At 39.1% G+C, this 19,182-nt stretch overlaps 1 protein-coding gene and 1 long non-coding RNA gene across 8 annotated transcripts in view; both read left to right on the top strand.

Annotated features, from left to right (window-relative positions):
* The window catches only part of IKZF2 (IKAROS family zinc finger 2), a 130,887-nt gene that overhangs the window by 32,168 nt on the left and 79,537 nt on the right, over window positions 1-19,182 (top strand). The gene's annotated exons all lie outside the window — the stretch shown is intronic.
* Window positions 13,205-13,884, top strand: LOC118709238. The gene is made up of 2 exons (XR_004984875.1): window positions 13,205-13,560; window positions 13,706-13,884. It is a non-coding gene; the product is annotated as an uncharacterized LOC118709238 (long non-coding RNA).

Here is a 19,182-nt window from a genome sequence, read left to right on the forward strand (position 1 = left end):
AAACTATGGTAAAATTGTTGTTAAATTTCCTGAATAACGAATGGAAAAGCTCAGTTAATGTAACATCTATCTGATTTTTTTTGTTTGTCATTTTTTAAAAATATATTTTTATTGATTTCAGAAGGGAGGGAAGGAGAGAGAGAGAGAGAGAGAGAGAGAGAGAGAGAGAGAGAGAGAGAGATCAATGATGGATCATTGACCAAGTGCCTCCTGCACATCCCCTCCTAGGGATCGAGCCTGCAATCAAGGTATATGCCCTTGACTTGGAATCAAACTCAGGACCCTTCAGTCTGCAGGCCGACACTCTATCCACTGGGCCAAACCGGCTAGGGCTATGTGATGGGCAGTAGTAAGAGCATTATGCAGACTACCTTTTATGAGGAAATAGATTTTAAATTAAAATGAGAAGTTGGGGAACACATTTCTTCTCGTAGGGCTGGGAGTGGAGGCGGAGCTCTGGCAGCTGGAGTTGTGCCGGGCGCTGTGGTCATTGCACTGACAGTGGCTGTTTGTGAAGGGCCCGGGGAAAAGTGGGGAGAGGGCTGGCGGAGAGCGATTGTTAAGAGGCCTGGCCTTGGCAGATCAGGGGTCTAGACTTTTGGGCAGTCATGAGTTCCTTGATGTGTCTATCATTTTACACATAGAAGATGTCATTAGTGCTGGCAGTTGGGACCTAGGGTCTGCCTAGGTTCAGATCCTGGCTTCACTAACCACCTGTGTGACCTTGGATAAGTTAATTAACCTCTCTGTGCTTCACCTCCCTCTGCCTTAAAAATTGGGTAGAGCACCTCTCTCATAAGGCTGTTGGGAGGATGAAATGAGATGAAATCTGAAACTCTCGGCATACTTTGGGGCACTCAGTAAGTGATCCCGCAAATGTGAAATGGTGTTATTGAGTGACTGTTGGATGAATGGCAGAGGCTCCTGCTGCTGTCTGAGGCAGGCAGACAGCACTGAATAACGATGGGTGGCTTGTCTTATACTTTGGTTTCTTTGCTGGGGTCGGAGCTTTTGTGAAGTTATATTTTTCATAGCAGAGCACAGAAAACTCAGATATCCACACTTTTAATGTTTCTTTCCATTCCTATATACTTTTTATTCTGAGCTTTTTTTTCATATTAATTTGTACCTTAAATGCCATTGTGTAAATATTATGGGGTATCTCATTTATTTGAAGGAATTATAATATGTGTAAATCTTCTTGGATTGTGATTATTAGATGTGAAAATAATTTTAATAAAGTATATTTTAATCATAGATATTGTATTGCAAATGCTTTTAATTGAATGAGTACAGGTTAATTAAGGGGACAAGGAAAATATGCATAAGTAAAAAAAAAAAAGGAAAAGCATTCATAGTCTCACAATTAGAGCAATTACTATGCAAAATAATAATACCAGAGATTCTTATATAGCATTTACTGTGTATCAGGCATTGTTCTAAGCACTTTGTATATAATTTATTTAACAATCCAAAGGATTTCTATCCAGGTCATTTCTATTCTCATGTAAACACAGAAATGGCTTGGATCTTATAATAAAAATTGTTTAGCATAACCATCTCTAGGTCCCTCCATGCTGTCTCACATGATCTCACTCATACATGGAACCTAATAAACTAATGAACATGATACAATCCAGAGACATAGAAGCATGGAAGAGACTGAAGGCAGGGTGGGGGTGGGAGATGGGGAAAGATTAACCAAAGAATTCATATGTATATATGAATTCATATGTATATGGACACAGACAATAGTGTAGTGAAGGCCTGGGTGGGGGTGGAGGCAGGGTGGAGGGAGTCAGTGGGGCAAAGGGGGGACATCTGTACTGCTTTCAACAATAAAGATAAATTAAAAAAGAGAGAAAGAAATAGGAAAGCATGTTACTTCAGGAGAGTCATTAGGGGTTTGTGTCAGGAGGAGGAAGTGAGTGGGCGTTGCCCTGTGGGGGTCACTAACATATACGAGGACATTTGTATCTAATTGTACACAAATTGGTAAATTACTGACATGAGAAAAATTGTTCATTATACGATTATTTTATTTTTCCCAATAGTATACTTCTAAACACTGTTTTATGTCACTAAGTACACACACACACACACACACACACACATATATATATATATATATATATAAAATTTTTAATAGCTACAGATTATTATAATCTGTGATAATGAACCGATTGGCTCATCTCTTTGTGCTTCTGTAACCAAAGGAGAGTTTGTCACTTACGATGATGATGATAATAGGATTTTTCCCCCCTACAAATAGTGTTTTTAAGCAGGAAATCAACAAAGTATTGTCTGTTATTCTTTCTTTAATATTAAAACAGTTTCAGGCAGTGCTTTGGTGTATCTAAGAGTTTTACCCTGCTTCTGTGTACCTCCTCTGAAAAATAAGAAACCTCTGATGTTACACAGCTATTTCTTTTCTATCATCCATCCAAGCTATGTGATTCTGAGAGAGCTCTTTCTGTTCTAAAATGTTTTAAAGTAAAATAACATCCTAGAATTAATGATACTGTGTAAATGAGGAGATGTTTTGGGTTACTGACAGTTGGCATGTAGTATAGGATTTTATCTTTTCATTTGGATGGGGAAAAAATGTGGTCTAATGCCAATTATGACTATTCCCTAATTGTAAATAGGACATACTTGTTGAGATCCATGTGGTTTGAGTCATGCAGTGCCCTCACCTATCCCTTTAATTTATTTTTAAGGCAGGAGATGAGAGTGATGGATTGGTTTCAGGGTGTGAACACAGTCTCTGATTGTAATTCAGGAGATATGTGGATCTGAAGTTGATGGGCAGGCTGCCTGCTTAGCCAGGTGAGCTTCTATTATCTCCAGAACCTGTACGGATTAGTCTGCTGTCATATTGAGAGACCTTGCTATGAGCACAGATGTTTTCCCAGGGCGGCTGAGAAGTTAAAGGAAGTATTCCAACAGAGGTTTCATTCTTCTGTTGTTTCAAGCCTATAGAATTTTATTTAAGTAGTAGGATGGCATGTGTATCACAGGAGGTTTCTAGAAGTCTTATTATCCACTCCAGTGACCCTTTCCCTTCCTCCTACTTCAAATCAGGGCCAGTTCATTTGTAAGGCCTAAACATGTATACTAATCTTATTTCCTAGGCTAGTGTCTTGCTGAAACTCAGAGTTCAATACGTTTATTGAATAGCAAGAGATTGTATGTATTTATTATACAGCTTTTTCACAGTGACTGAGAGCAGCGTTATCTAATTTGGCTGTGACTTTGCCTTTGTAGAACCTGACTGAAACTGCCTGTTTACAGTTTTTAAGAATTAATGTGCATTTGCTTTAGTTCCAGAAAGCATTCTTTGAATAGGTTTATGTTTCTGTTTCTTAAGAGGCTTAATCTTTGATCAAAGTCATTACATTGGATTCCTTTGTGGGGATCAGATCTTCATACTTTGCTGGGATGGGGGGGACCTTATGAGGAATTCCTTACATGTTTTTCACATATTCTTTCATATACTTTGTATCATGGTTGTGTTCATTTTGTACAGTGATGTACATCACCTAGTTAAGTAATCTGATCATTAATAATGACATTTCTCAATTCCACCCAACAGTGAACCAATGGGTAAACACAAAAGAAACAAAAACAAAGGAAAACAAAACAAACAAACAAACAAAAAACACCTAGTTTTTCTCACTTAATATTTTATTTTACCAAAATACTCTTACATTTTCCTGTAGCAATTATATTTAGGATCTATCAAAGTAAAACTATCATTGTGCTTATCAGCCTAAAGAAACACCTTTGTACTTAGAATACACATGGACACACACACACAGACCTTTTTATTTTAGAGGAAGATTAGAAGAAACTAAAGATACAGTCGTTTTTCAAGAAACCTTATTGTCATCATTTGCGTAGACAAGCACTGAAAATATACTTAAATTTTTCAATTGGCTGTTATTTGAAACTAAACTATGGAGTAGATTAGTTTATCAGTTTATTCCTATCAGTGTTGAAGGAATCCAGGAAGTCATTTAAGGGCAGAGCACAGGCTGCAGTAAGCAGGACTGGTTGCTGTAGGTATATTGGGAGGAGGCTGGTGGTGTAGTTTCAGTGGGAGATAGGTGTTCTGTTAGCCTGCTGGCACTTGCCATCCATGTGATAAGCATAACATTATCCATTTAGCTTTATTTCTATCAAACCCATGCATCCTGCTCCTCCTTGCTGAGTAAATGCCAGATTTAAGTATATAATCCTAGTCAGATTTAAGGAGGATGCTAAAACTAAACAAAACACACACCTTTCTCCATCCTTCTACCACAGTTGGAGGGCAGGGGGTGATGTACCCAATGTCACTAGATAAAATGGAGAAAGAGAGAAGAGAAAACGCAAATCTTTTTACTCCAACAGTAAACGAACTTTCAAACATGACTCTCTTTTGTTTTGTTTTGTTTTGTTTTGTTTGAGAAATAGATACTTGCATAGTTAGGGGGTTTCTTGAGATTGTACTTGAAATTAGTATAGCATGTTTACCGGCAGGAGCCTAAATATTAATATCATTTGATATGTGTAGTGGATAAATTCTAAAAGTAGATGGAACAGTGAAAGTATGTCTCATAAATATCTGTTCTCTGTTAGCTCCCACGTTCACCTTGGAGAGGTCTCAAAATATTGGGAGTTAAGGAGGGATAGAGATTACTCTTCCCTCCAGGCTGGACTTAAGATGTTCATACACCTAAATACTGTAAAGATTAGGGTACTTTCTGCCTACCATTTCAGACTGCTTTAGAGTTGTACTTTCATATATTTCCTGGATTGTCCCTTCTACAACTATACCAGGAACCAGTGTGGCTGTAGAATAGTCTTGGTGGATAAGATAGAAAGACTCATTTATTATTATTATTATTATTATTGTTGTTATTATTGTGGGAATGATCACCAGATACCTATGCCCTTCATACAGATCTTTATCACGTACTTATCTCCACTTCATCTTGAATCCTCTAAGAATTTGCATATAAAATAAACAAAAATACAAAGAAATAGACTGAGAGAGAGAACAGACAGATGGTTGCCAGGGGATTAGGAACTACCAATTGGTGGTCACAAAATGGCCCTGGGATGCAAAGTACAGCATAGGGAATCCTATATAATAAAAGGGTAATATGCAAATCGACCGAACTTCAGAACAACAGCTCCTATGATCTGCATTGTTCAACGCAGGAGCTGCCCCCGATGCTCAGTGCGCTCCCACGAGGAGTGCTGCTCAGCCAGCAGCGGGCTGAGGGCTGGTGAGTGCAGCGGAGGAGGCAGAAGCCTCTCCCGCCTCAGCAGCAGCAGCGCTAAGGGTGTCTGACAGAGGCGTAGGCCCCAGGAGAAGTGGGCCTAAACCATCGGTTGGACATCTCCTGAGGGCTCTGGGAAAGGCACAGGCCAAGAAGCAGAGCACAGGCCAGGTTCACGGCTCCCCTCCCCTCAGTGCACGAATGTCATGCATTGGGCCTCTAGTATAATCAGTAATATTGTAATAATTACATATGGCACCAGGTGATCACTGGAAATACCAGGGAGCCACTATGCAAAGTATGATTGTCTAACCACTATGCTGTACACCTGAAACTATTAACAAAATAATACTGAGTGTAAACTGTAATTGAAAAATAAAACTTCTAAAAGAATTTGCACATTAATTTGAAAAGCTCTGTATTCCTTAGGAGAATGTTTGTTCATACCAGCTCTCTTAGTGCCACCAATTTCTCCATAGAAGTTCTGGATAAAAGACATTGAGGCCATGGATTCCAGGACCTGGGCCTTATGTCACATCTGTAGTTATGTTGAGTGCACTGTTGCCACTTTCACTAGTCAAATCAGAAGCAGTAAAAGGAGTAGGGGATCAGCAATAAGCCAGAAAATTTTTCATAATTATCTTTAAGGAATGTGACATAAAAATGTTTCTTATCCAGCCGAAACCGATTAGTGGTAGAGGGTCGGTCTGCGAACTGAAAGGTCCCAGGTTCGATTCCGGTCAAGGGCATGTACCTTGGTTGCAGGCACATCCCCGGTAGGGGTGTGCAAGAGGCAGCTGGTTAATGTTTCTCTCTCATCGATGTTTCTAGCTCTCTATCCCTCTCTCCTCCTCTCTGTAAAAAATCAATAAAATATATATATTTTTTAAATGTTTCTTATCCAGTTTACAGATGTGAAAATCTGGAGCATATGACATATGCCAGAGATATTTATATGTTATTGAGAAATATTTAAAAAGTATATAATTGAGAGTCATACATATGGTGACTTCTTTATAATGTATTGATAAATTATAATTTTTTTAGCATGCTTATTGGTTCATAAAGCCTCTAAAAAGGACTTCTAGGGGTTTCCCTTATGTGCATCTGTATACAAAGAAAGAATAAAATGAAGGCCTTAATGCATATTTATTAATTATTTCTAAGGTTTTGGAAGGGGAGATGTGGTCCAGATCAGACATTTGGATCATATTGGAATGTTCATAATTATTTCTAATAGAAGATAGAAAGTTTGTATTTTTAATGACTTATTGCCTCAGTTTCTGTATTATAGGGATACTGTTTTTCTTTTGGCAACTGTGGGTCAAGGGAAATATTTTTTTAAACCAGTCAAATTTACTATTTAAACACGCATTTGTAAGATTGACTTACTTAATCTTCATAAAATCCTATGAAGTGGACACTGTTGCTCTCCTCTTGTAGATGAGACATGAATATACAAAAGCCATTAAAAGACAGAGCTGATATTCAAACCTAGGTTGTGTCACTTCAGAATCTTTTTTTCTTAGCTGGTATTAAATAAAACTCCAAAAATCCAAAAGTCCATTTAAAATGATTAATGATTAAAATACATATTGTAATTTATTTTGTGCTGGAAGTAAATACAGTGTGTTTCAAGTAGCTTTTAATAAAAAAAAAATGGTATGGAATAAAAATAGATCATCATGTGTATATATTATATGTAGTATAGTATTGTTTTATGAACTATTTTATAAACACGCATCTATTTTTAGATACTCATATATATTGAGTTGCAATAGAAAGTGTATTTCTGATTGTGTATCTAGGTCAAAAGACATTTGCAAATCACTGACCTACACTATAGAGCTCTTCAGTGCCTTGAAAATAAGAGTTCAATAAATCTTTATTAAGTTGAATGAATGCATTATTGAATTTAAAGAAACCCTCATACAGTGTTAGGCTAAAAGGTTTCTGCTGAATGTATAATTTCCCTGTGGTATAGAACCCAAAATAATAGCCCCACGGTTCTTACCGATGGAACTGTAGTTTATGTCCAATTCCCAATTTAAATTCAAGTCTTCCTCGCCCAAGTTTTCTGGTTGGTAATGCTTTATTGCTTTAATACTTGGCCTCTTGTAGCTTAATACTATCAAATAATAATAAATGGCAATTTCTAAAAATAACAATAGTCTGTATTCCATTAAAATAATGATATATTATCAACAAGTGGTGTTCTCAAATTGGTAAATAAAAACCCAAGACTGTATGAGCATTTCATAGAGAAAAGATAGAAAGAATACACATCCAGTGCAGAGGTCATCTTTGCCTGTTGGAATTATAATATTGGTTCTATGTTATTTTCTAGATTTCCAAATTTTCTACAATAAGCATATCATGCAGTGTGTTTATACTTTGAAAATGGATTTTAGGATGAGTGGAATGTGTAAATTTATGTACCTACGAAAGAAAAACAGTTCGAAGCTCTACTCACTTTGTTAGCAGAATCTTCTTCCAGAAAAGTAGAAGTTGGCACCTGGAGGTGCTCCTGGCACTCCTACGCGTTGAGGAGGGGTTTATTTTGGTAAAGTAACACTACCGCCAGAGCCTGGTGGCTACTGCAGTGGGATCAGATCTCGGGTCACATCAGTTCATTAGCTCAGCCTGGCGCTCAGCTCTCAAGTTGTGGGCCACACTAAGGTGTGTTGTGTTTTGTTTTTTTTTTAATTTTTATTTTATTGACTTCAATGGGGTGACTTTGTCTCATAAAATTATATAGGTTTGGAGTGTGCAGTTCTAGAATAGATCTAGAATACATGTATATTGTATTGCGTGTTAACCTCCCTCCTGCCCAGACAGCACACTAGGGGGGTTTAGGAGGGAACCCCTCTTTCTTCCATGCACCTCATGGTGCTTATTGGGATCAAATACAGATCATGGGGTGTTGGTGAAAGTAGCACATGAGGCTACTGTAAGGAAGTTACTTTGGGCTCTGTAATTGGAAGAAAAATGTGGAAGAAATGTGTAAAGTTCTTCTATATTTCTGTTTACTTTTTAAAAAAATCCCCTATGTAATAATTGTACATCTTCTAGTCTTCATTATTCCATTTCTTAGCAGCTGGTGATATATTCTAGTTGATATGAAGCATAACACCCATTTTAAATACTTTGGAGAATAGTCAGTGACCCAAATACTGAAAATGATGTCTTGTCGGTTTCTGTTTAGTAATTTCACTCATTTCTCCTTGATTTATAGTCAATCCATCCTCTTGAAAATTCATTTAGTGTCTCTGTTGTCTTTATGCTACTTTTTGTCTGATTTAGGATCATGCTCCTCACTCTTTTCATTTAATTTAATCAGAGCTTTTAAGAGATATTCCAGCCCCTTTCATTTTAAAGGTGTGAAACTAACAAGGAAAATGAAGGAATTGTCTAAGGCTACTCAGGTAGAAGAGAGATGAACTCTGAGTCTTTTCACTTCCAATTTAGGATGTTGCAGCTGTTTTTTTTTTTTTTTTAATTCTTTAATATATTGTCAAGAAAGGTCGAGGATATATCTGTTCTTTACCATATGATGAATTGATAGGTGCAACGATAGGTACTTTGAATGGAAATTACATTAAAAATTTTAAAATCTTTTGCCTCTAAAGCATTTAAATTAGAGAGACACTTTTTTAGTACTGTTAATTACATATTAATTACATCTTAAATACATGAATAATTTAATATGTTCATCATAGTACTAAATGTGAACAAGATATATGTGAGACTTGACATACTTCACTTTTAGATTTTTCTTAGTCTTAAAGGGCTGTTAGATACTTTGTATCAAATGGAAAACCTACAAAGAACAAATTTTTTTTTTCTTAAAAGTTGTTAGACCATCTTTTCATTTAGAAAAACAAGGATGTCCCAAGTTAAACAGGTAAAGAGTTTGGTTCTCTCTTTCTGGATCTTATTTGTTTAAAAACCACAGAGGAAATAGGGTCGGTGTCAAAAATATTTAAATTCTAATTATTTGGTTCATTATTTTTAGTCATTATAAAAATGCCTCTCCTCCCACCCCAACAGAAATAGCTAATTATGAAGTTTATAAATTTAAATAAAGTAAATTTAGGGATTTTATATCTTAAAAAGAAAAAAAGAATAATTGTTATAATTGTATTTCTGGTCATAAAAATAGATAGAATGAAGGAAATGCTATCGAAAATATTATACATATTTATCCTTTGCCCCAGAGATGTTTTATTATCTAAAGAAGGTGAAAATTAAACAGTGTAAAAGTTGTTTCAAAACTCTTAAATCTTAATGCAAACATTTCAGCAGAACAGTTTTCTGAAGTAGAATTTGGTTAAATTGTGAGCAGCAGAGCTTTTGAGCATGGTGCCAGTCTGTCAATAGTTTGGCTACGGCTTCCTCCTCCTCCCACTCCCCACCTCAGAATTCTGATTTCCGATGTTTGATTGGAGATAAAACATGGTCTTTGCACTTCAGTCTTTGGACTTCAGTTACAGTTTTCTAAGTCGGTAAGCTTTCTGTAAGTTGGGATGTTGTTTTCTCAGATACAATTATTTCATCAAGGCGTTTAGGAAAATTTGAGCCTATTAGAGGGATATGATGCAATGTGTATACACAAAACCTAGAGATAAGAGAAAAGACAGTTGGGGAATTAGGCATCATTCCTTCGGTGTGTGTGCGTGCCCACTTCTTTGCCTCAGTGGCATGCTCTCCTCTCCTTCCCAGACCTCTTCTGTGTTTTCACCAGTAGTGATGGCCGGTTCTTCAGGGAGAGGCTGGGGAGGAAAATAGCAGGAGAGAGGAGGATTGTATCTTTGGGGAATGTCAGGAGGGAGGGCAGTGGGGGAATTGGTTTCCATGGGCAGCTCAGGGGAGAGAGCTCTGCCATAGGAGAGAAGTCACAGCTTGTGGGAGGTTCAGGGCAATAAAGAGCCAGGAATTAGACATGTCAGGGAGTCCCTGGAATTGAGAGAAAAAGAGCAATGAAGAATGCATTCGGACACCCTTAGAGGAGACCAGTGACAGAAAGCACTGGGCTCCTCCAGAGGATTCTGTCTGGAGCAGGGTGGGGGAGGGAGGGACTGTCCGCTTATTTTTGTTGTTGGACCCAGTAGGTCCCTAGTGGGAGGCAGGATCTCCATAGCCGTAGTTACAGATGGGTTGGCTGTGTCTGTCTCCTTGTGCATGTAAGTCTCGTTCCCATCTCCTCTCCCTTTTACCACCTTGCCTGTGCCTGGGAACGGCTAAGGCTGTCTGGGTGCTGCATGCTGTGGGGTATTTTGAGGCGTGACTTTATCAGAGCTGGCATCTCAGTGCAGAGGAGAATGCAGGGCAGGCTTGTTCTGGTTGGGGTTCCTGTCCCCAGACCATGGCCGGGTGGGACCATGGAGACATCCCCTGAACTCACTGGGTGCGAGCAGAGTCCCTGCTTCCAGGCTTGTCCTTATCGGTGTTTAAAACAGTGCCCAGGACTGCTTGTGCTATCTCTAAAGAGAACATCTCCTTCCCATTCTCTCCTCTTCCCTGTCAGTTATGAATATTTTAGAGGGAAGGCTTTTGTTTGAGCGGTTAGAAATGTGGAAAAACAAGATTACAAGGTCGGGGTGAAAGCAGTACAAGATTGGAAGAATGAAAGTCTTTTTCTTCACTCGCAGTAAAATGATACCCTTGGCGTGGGGCCAGAGAAACATGGGAGTTAGGATGGTGCGGACAGGACCGGCAACAAGTTTGTTAAGGAATGGGCCGAGCGGCCTCTGCCCTGCGGTTTACTGTTGCATCGGAGTTTTAACTCTTCGTGTTTAGTCCGTTGGAAGCCTGGTGGAGAGATTGCGCTGAGCTTTAAAACCACAGCAAAACAAAACTTCTCAACACGTGTGGCAGCCCGAGAGACCAGCACATTCTGTTTTAACAGCGCTATAATTTTTTTTTCTGAGAGTTTGCAGTATCTGTGGAATAGTTAACACCCCCCCCATTTTATCTATATTATAAATAGAATCTGAAGTATGTGAGCATGAAAATAAAGAAAACAGCATAATTTTTATGCAGAAAATATATGCATCTTCTGAATGTACCATTTATATGACATAACTAGCAGTGTTTTTATTCAGTACATTTCAGAATACTGTATTCTTAGAAAATTCAAAGTAATTTTAACTTTTTTCTTGAAAATATAAGTATATTTGTGATTAGTAAATAATTATGCAGTATTTTTAAATTTTAAAGTATTTCTGTAAAATTTATTATAATTTATAATAATAAATATTTTTAGCAAAACCCATATACATCATAAAATAACTTATTATCAAGCTCTCTTCAAATATTGGATTAAATTTTTATTTTTACTAATTATCCATAGTTTACAAAAGAAACATTTATTGAGATCAAGATGTAATTTTATTGTAAATTTTTTTTTATGAGATGGATGCAACAATATAAAAGTTTAAAGATATTTTCCATTCTTTCCTGGGGGGGGGGGGGGAAAGGCCTATTTATCCTTTGTTATTTTGTATTTATAGTCATTCATTCTCTTTTTTTTATATATATATATTTTATTGATTTCACACAGAGAGGAATTGAGAGGGACAGAGAGTCAGAAACGTCGATGAGAGAGAAACATCGACCAGTTGCCTCTTGCACAACCCCCACTGGGGATGTGCCTGCAACCAAGGTACATGCCCTTGACCGGAATCGAACCCGGGACCTTTCAGTCCGTAGGCCAACGCTCTATCCACTGAGCCAAACTGGTCCCGGCTATTATAGTCATTCATTCTTTAAGTCAATGGAGTATATATATATTAAGTGCTCATTAAACTTACATTGTTTCCTTTTTAGTCTGTTGAGATGATAAATCATAAGACTATCTTTTGTAAACATTAATAAAATATTTGTATTAGTAAAGCTGGTACACTTTTTAAAATTATTAGTCTTAGGTTAAAAACCCAGGCGTTCGTTTGGTTAGCCGTGACAAGCATGTCTATATGTCTAGCCCTCATCATTTAACATGATCGACTGTTATTTACCCAAAAGAATTACTGCATACTGAGTGACCTTGTGTGAATAAGTCAGTAGGTTGGAGCCTCAGTTGTCATACCTATATAAACAGAAGTGGTAACACTTACATTTGTGAAGATTGTTATAACTACATGTATGTTTGAGCCCCCTATATATTTACAATATATAGGTGCTCAGTTTTGTTAAACATTACTATCGCTCAGTTACTTATTGTTATTATTTATACCAGAGGCCCGGTGCACAAATTCATGCACAGAGTGTCCCTCAGCTAGACCTGCAAGACCACCAGCATCCCTCAGCCTGGCCTCTAGCCAGAGGCTCCTCCCCTCCTTTCACACAGCCTCTGGGAAGATGCTTGTCCTGGGGCCTCCTCACGGTGCTGGCCCACTACCCCTGGCAGCTTGGGTAGTCGGGGGCTTGGGCTCTCAGGTCCGGCTTCCCCGCCCTGCGCGGTGAGCATCAGCTGCCATGGGAGCTGTGCCTCACGAGTCCTCCCCTTGGACCATACTACTTGCCAGTGCCGGGGGGGAGGGGCGGCCACCGCATCAGTGATTTGATGTCTGAAGTGTGCACAGTGGCACCATGCTGGCCACGTCTGGACTGTGGGCAGGGGGCTTCCAGTCTGCAACTGTGGCTGCCAGGCTGCGGCTGGGGGCTGCAGGCGGAGGACCCCAGCACCCATAGGGCTCAGTCAGCATTAGGAACTGGAAAGATCCATTTCTCTGGGTCCTCACCTGCCTCCACGTGGCCGGGACCCTGGGCTTGCAGCCCCAGAGACCCCTTCCCTCCCTTTGCGGCCAACGAGCAGACACTGGGCTTGCGTTGCTGGGGTGACACTGCCAGAATCTGCTGTGGGGACCACTATTTTGTCACAGAGTGACAGTTAATTTGCATATCACTCTTTTATTAGATAGGATTATCATTATTGTGATCACCATATGGACTCAAGTCTTCCATGATTCCTTGCCTCCGTGCTGTCTTCTCTTCCTCTGTTTTCACCACTGGCTACCTTACAACGGTCTAGAATAGAAATATTTTCACACTTGACTCCATCACGATGCCTTCATGCTCTCGCACAGCAGCGGAGCCATGCTAGGGAAGCACTGCTTTTCTCCTCCCTTCCCCCTGATGGCGGGGGGTGGGACAGAAAGAGTGAAACACTTCATTATTTTGTTAGCTGTTGAAATCTTGAGAGTGACATCTTGTTTATTTTTGCAATCCCCTATTGTTTGTGTGTTGGAAGCAAAGAAAGGGCGCAAAAACAACTTCCGAACTTGTCCTGGTGAATTGTGAGCTGCTCTGCTTTAGTTCTTTTTGTACTACATTTAATGGTCAAGTACTGTGCTACACTGTACATTGGAATTCACTATTGAAAGTTCAGTTTTAAATTTTTGTCCTTTTTTTCCACTTTCCCTTTGTGCCTCAAGAGCTTAATACCTTTGCTCCCGCTGGATAAAAGTTGGGTAAACAGACACCTTGACAACTGCTAACAGTACCACACCTTGGCTTTGCTAGGCACAGAAGGGAGTCATTTATTTCGGGGTGAAACACCTGTCCCACCTGAAAGATGCAGCTCACAATTCCAATAAAATATGTTGTCATTGAAGCAATGAAGTTGTCCTAACTTTGAAAACATGTATGCACTGTATATGCTTCTTTCCCAGTTGTGTACTAAAAAGAAAAGAAAAAAAAAATCTAGGAAGCAGATTCAGGTTTAAGCCCAGAATCACTTCCTGTTGGCTTGCATGGTGACACTGTTCTTCTGAGTGCCAGTTTGATCACTAGCGACTGGTCATGGATCAGTTATCTGAAATGGCAGGCTTATTTGTTGAGGGAGGAATGACATTATTCCCTGTCCTTTACAGAGAGCTGAGGTGAGAATAAAGTGGTAAGAATGTCCCTCTGCACCTTGGGTGTGAATGTACTACCGTTTGTGCTACTGATTTGATTGCAACAGCTACTACTATCATTAGCATCTTGGACCAAACACGGAACACACTGTGCTGCATTTCATGTATGTTGGAATACAGAGGCTGATTAAAATACTGCGAAAGGCACCAGATTATTCATCTGATAGCTGACTGCGGCCTCATGAAACGTGGAGAGTCTTATCCTTGCTTTCATTTGTGGCCATTAAACCTTTTTCATCATTACCTTTGAGAAGACTTCCCCATGTGAAAGGAATTTGTTTTTGTATTCTCAGAATAATTTCTATAGTAGGTAGTGCCTATCACCAGAAAAACCTCCATGTGAAGAGAGCTTATTTATTGTAAGTCCTTTTCCTAGTGCATTCTTAAGGCAGACTGGAGTGAAGGTATCCACTCATTTCATTTCAAGTGCCTTTCCTAGACTTCCCTGGGTAAAGACACTTTTAATTTGACATCTGGGAGAAGAAAAACTCTTTTAGATTGGAGGAGTCCTATATAATAAAAGCCCAATATGCAAATTGCCCCCTCGGTTGGTCATTCCATTACTTGCCATGGTGTGCACTGACCACCAGGGGGTGGCATGGAACATGGCAGGCATCGGTGATGCGCTGTGACCTCTCGCCAGGCTACTTGGGGGTTGGGGTGGGGTGATGAGAATGGAGGTGCAGTGAGAATGTGGGGTGTCCACCGAGCTTGCTCTCACTCCTCCCCCCCCCCGGGGTACCAGGACACACACTCCAGGGAAGCCCCCCATGCTCAGGTGCCGGGTTTCTGGATCCCCGTGGGTTTGCACAGGATCCGGTCTGCAAGGCCACCCAGGAGAAAGTGCACTGCCCGCCTGGCTTCCATGCAGTGCCCCCGGGTGGCCTGGAGGCCCACGCTGCACCCTGGCCCATGGCATCCAGCTACGCTCACCACATCTCCATGTGGGGACTTGGGTGCTGTGACTTAGGCGGAGGGGGGAAAATGGGTGCCCCGGGGCCCAGATGCTGCCCAGGGCCCAGAGGTCAGCTGGACCTGATCTTCCATGCCAGATGCTCACACTTTAATAGCTGGCCAGGCCTAGGGAGTGTACCCATGCATGAATTTCATGCACCAGGCCTCTAGTAATGCTATTTTGGAGACTGCCTTTTATCTTTCTCTCCATTTCAGTCACTATATGGTGCTATAAAAAAAACAATGAAAACATTTCACGGTTTCTGAGAATTCTTTTAAGGGAGTCTTGAAAGGTATGAAGTGTTTTACTGATATACCAAACTTTATCATTATAGACATAGGAATGTATTTGTTCCATCTCACTTTTTTTTATTATTATTATACTACTCTCTTCTTATTCTTCTTTATACCAGTAAATACATTATTAGGAACTATATATATATATATATATATATATATATATATATATATATATTCCTAATAAAATTCAACTGTGTAGGTAGGGTCTACATTGCTAAATTATTGCATTAATGCCAAAACATAGAAGTGTTTTTAATACTACCTGAAGTAGCCAAGTGTTCCAAAACAGTTTTAGTAGTGTGATGGACTTCATTAATAAGTTAAATGTAAACCTGTGAGGTTACTTTTATTGTTTGGTTTTCACAGTTTAGTAACCTCTACAGTATAGAAGTTATTCTGTACTAAATCAGTATTAAGTTAAAATCCATTCACTTTATTCAATAACCTTTTAATATAGTGTATCAAAGATGTGGTTTTTATGAGGGGTTAATATGGCATACTGGCATTATTTCCTGTGTATATTTTTATCCTCACCAAAAGGAGAGAGAGAGGGAGGGAGGAGTGAGGGCGGGTGGGGGAAAGAGAGAGAGAGGTTGTCTCTCATATGCACCCTCACTGGGGATTGAACCTGCAACCTAGTTACATGCCCTGACCAAGAATCAAACCTGTATCCCTTTAGTGTAAGGGATATGCTCCAACCAACAGAGCCACCTGGCCAGGACTCCTGTGTGTTTTTAAATTAATATATAATTTGAGTTGAGATCAATGTAAGTGGAACATCACTAGTAAGAGAATGATTTTTAGTTTTTAATTTCAGTTTGTTTTATTACAGAACAGCCACTCTCCATTCATTCCTAAAATCAAGCATTTTTTGTAACAGTGTTAAAAATGTCTATGGACCGGATAGTGTTTTATTTCCTGTCTGCCTTGAGATAAATATAGACATTTAGTAAATATTTAAAACTTTAATAAATGTGTTTTTATTAAATTCAGAGAGGGGAAATGAGAGCGGGAGAGAGAGAAACATCAATGATGAGAGAGAAGAGTTGTTCTGCTGACTCCTGCATACCCACTACTGGGCATCAAGCCTGCAACCTGGGCTTTTGCCCTGAGTGGGAATCCAACAAATGAACTCTTGGTTCCTGGGTCGATGATTAACCTCTGAGCCACACCAGCCAGGCAAATATTTAAAACTTTTACAAAAATCTGACAGTAATGAAAATTGGGAGCTTGTGTTTTATGTTTTTCAAAGTTCACTTTTATTGTACTATACAAAGGTTATTTTTAACAAACTGGGAATTAGGTTAAAATGGGATTTTCTCCCCCCGCAGATCATTTAACAAGCGCTGCTTTAGAAGACCTAAGGTGAGTCATCTATGGGCACAGTGTCTTAAATGCTATACCTTATACTATAAACAAATCCCAAGCCAGCGTGTATTACTAATCAACTTACATTTACATAAATAACCGTATGGTTTTTATAAAGGAAACTGAGGTGAAAATGAAAGCCAACTCTTCATATTCTCTAAAGAGCAGAGCTTTTACTCCTGTGCCTGAATATCATTTATTAAGTGCCTCCTGTGTTCCAGGTACAATGGGTTGGCTTTATCTCACTTATTGCTATAAAAGTGCAAGGGGGTTGTTCTGTCTTAGGCTCTTTTTAAATAGGAGATGGGGAGGGGTTGTTACACATTTTTTGGAAAGTATTACATAGGCCTCCTCCTTGCCCCCATTTACCTCTCAGTGTGTCCTCTTACGTTATTGTAGAGAAGGTGTTTTCTAATTGTCATTCTAGATTTTTTAGTTCATTTTTTATTTTTTATTTTTTTAGTAATAGAAAGAGGGAAAGTATTATGTTTGAGTATATTTTAGTAGTTTTATATGTATTACTCTCTAATATCAGGAGCTAGTTGGAGCTAGAAGAGGAAGGTTAAAGTATTTGCCAATCTTCAGTAGGAAGTTGGTAGAGAAATTAAGATTTCACTTCATCACACGTGAATTTGACCTCAGAGTCTGTTACTATCAATTATGGATAAATGCAAACTTTTAGGAATAATATGTTCAAGTTATAGTTGATACTGTTCGTAAGGTGGAATCCTTCTTTCCAAACAGGAGAAGCTATTTGATTTTTGAATACATTCCTACTCTTCATGCGGTCATTGTTACTCAACTCTTAGGAATCATGTATATAATATTTGCAGCTAATAAAGTAATTCTTATGATATTTTCTCCTCAGTCTTCTTTGATAATCTGTTTTCTTTTTATATTAGCAAGTGAGAAAAAGGAAGAAAGGAAGGAAGGGTCAGAAAGATGGTGGTAAAGAGAGGAAGGGTGACTTCCCTTATGTAGAGTCCTCAACCAAGTAACCCTTCAGTTGGCTTACTAGATTTTGTTTTCCTCCTCTAAAATACTATAATGCAACCAGCTAATATTCATTTGGGTTTACATTTGGTTTGTCTTCATTTAGTCAGTTCTACCCCTGTTCATTGATATGTCCAACTGCCTGATAGCCTTTAGACAGTGTTGAAAGATTAAGGATAAAACTATCAAGGGCAAGGCTAGACGAGGTGACTGACTGATTCTCTGCTGCCCTCGAAGGCGCTGGATAATGGAGAAGCAAGTGCCTGCATGTGTTGGATTTTGTTAATTGGACCCAGCTCCAGCAGAGAGACAACTGAGGTCATGTCAACACCTTGGAAGGCTGGGAAGCTGGAACTGGAGCAGCTGAGCCAATCCCCAGACAAACAGGTTCTAACCAGGACACAGAGCGCTCGGCTTTAGGGACTTTGCACATCACTTGAGGCAGTGGTTCTGTTCACATCTTTTTCTGCTTCTGTTCCTTTATACATCAAATAGATTCGTTATGAAGACTTATTTCTCTTTGCGTAGTGAAAGTAATTGCTCGTTTTCACGTTAGACTTTGAGGTCTTTTTATTTTTTTCAGAGGAAGAAGCAAGGGAAATACTAGTTCTGTAATTAGGGATTGTGATGGAGAGGCCATTTGTGGCAGCAGGAAGGACGACCTTTTGTTGACTGTTAGCATTTGGTGTAAGATTGAATGCAGATTAAATGTGCTCAATATTCTGTTTAAACATTTCCAGGTTATATAATATCATACACTGAAACTCCATTGACTCTAGAGGGAGATTGTCTTATAGTTTCTAAAGGTGGAGATTTGGATTTTAGTCTCAGCTTCATCACTGGCTTCCACCTCAGACCAAATTAATCAAAATCTTCAGGGGGGAGGGTTCAGGCAGCTGTAACGATTCTTTAATTCCCCTAAATAAATTTGCTGAACAGTGATGGTATAGAACCACAGATATAGAATGATACAGCTGACCTATCTTTTAGGATTTTCTGAAGTTAATGAATATATATTACCTTTGCAAAAGGAACTCTTTAATAACACATAGTGTCTTTTGATTTTCAATATTGAATTGGAAAAGGGTCTTTTTGTAAACTGTCCTATATTTGGGCAGATTACATTTAATCCAAAAGAAGGTGTAAACATGTTTTGTGATGGGTATCATAAAGATGTAATGATATATTATTTTCCTTTTAAAAAAAATCCCCACTGTAGGACATTTTTATTGATTTGTTTAGAGAGGGGAAAGGAGAGAGAGACAGAGAAATGACAGAGCATCATTTCTGTCATGTGAAAGAGAAACAATGATCAGCTGCCTCCTGCACACACCCAGATTGGGGCTGGGGATATAACCACAACCTAGCTATGTGCCCTG

Source organism: Pipistrellus kuhlii, unplaced genomic scaffold (assembly GCF_014108245.1).
Source record: "Pipistrellus kuhlii isolate mPipKuh1 unplaced genomic scaffold, mPipKuh1.p scaffold_m20_p_7, whole genome shotgun sequence".
NCBI lineage: Eukaryota > Metazoa > Chordata > Mammalia > Chiroptera > Vespertilionidae > Pipistrellus > Pipistrellus kuhlii.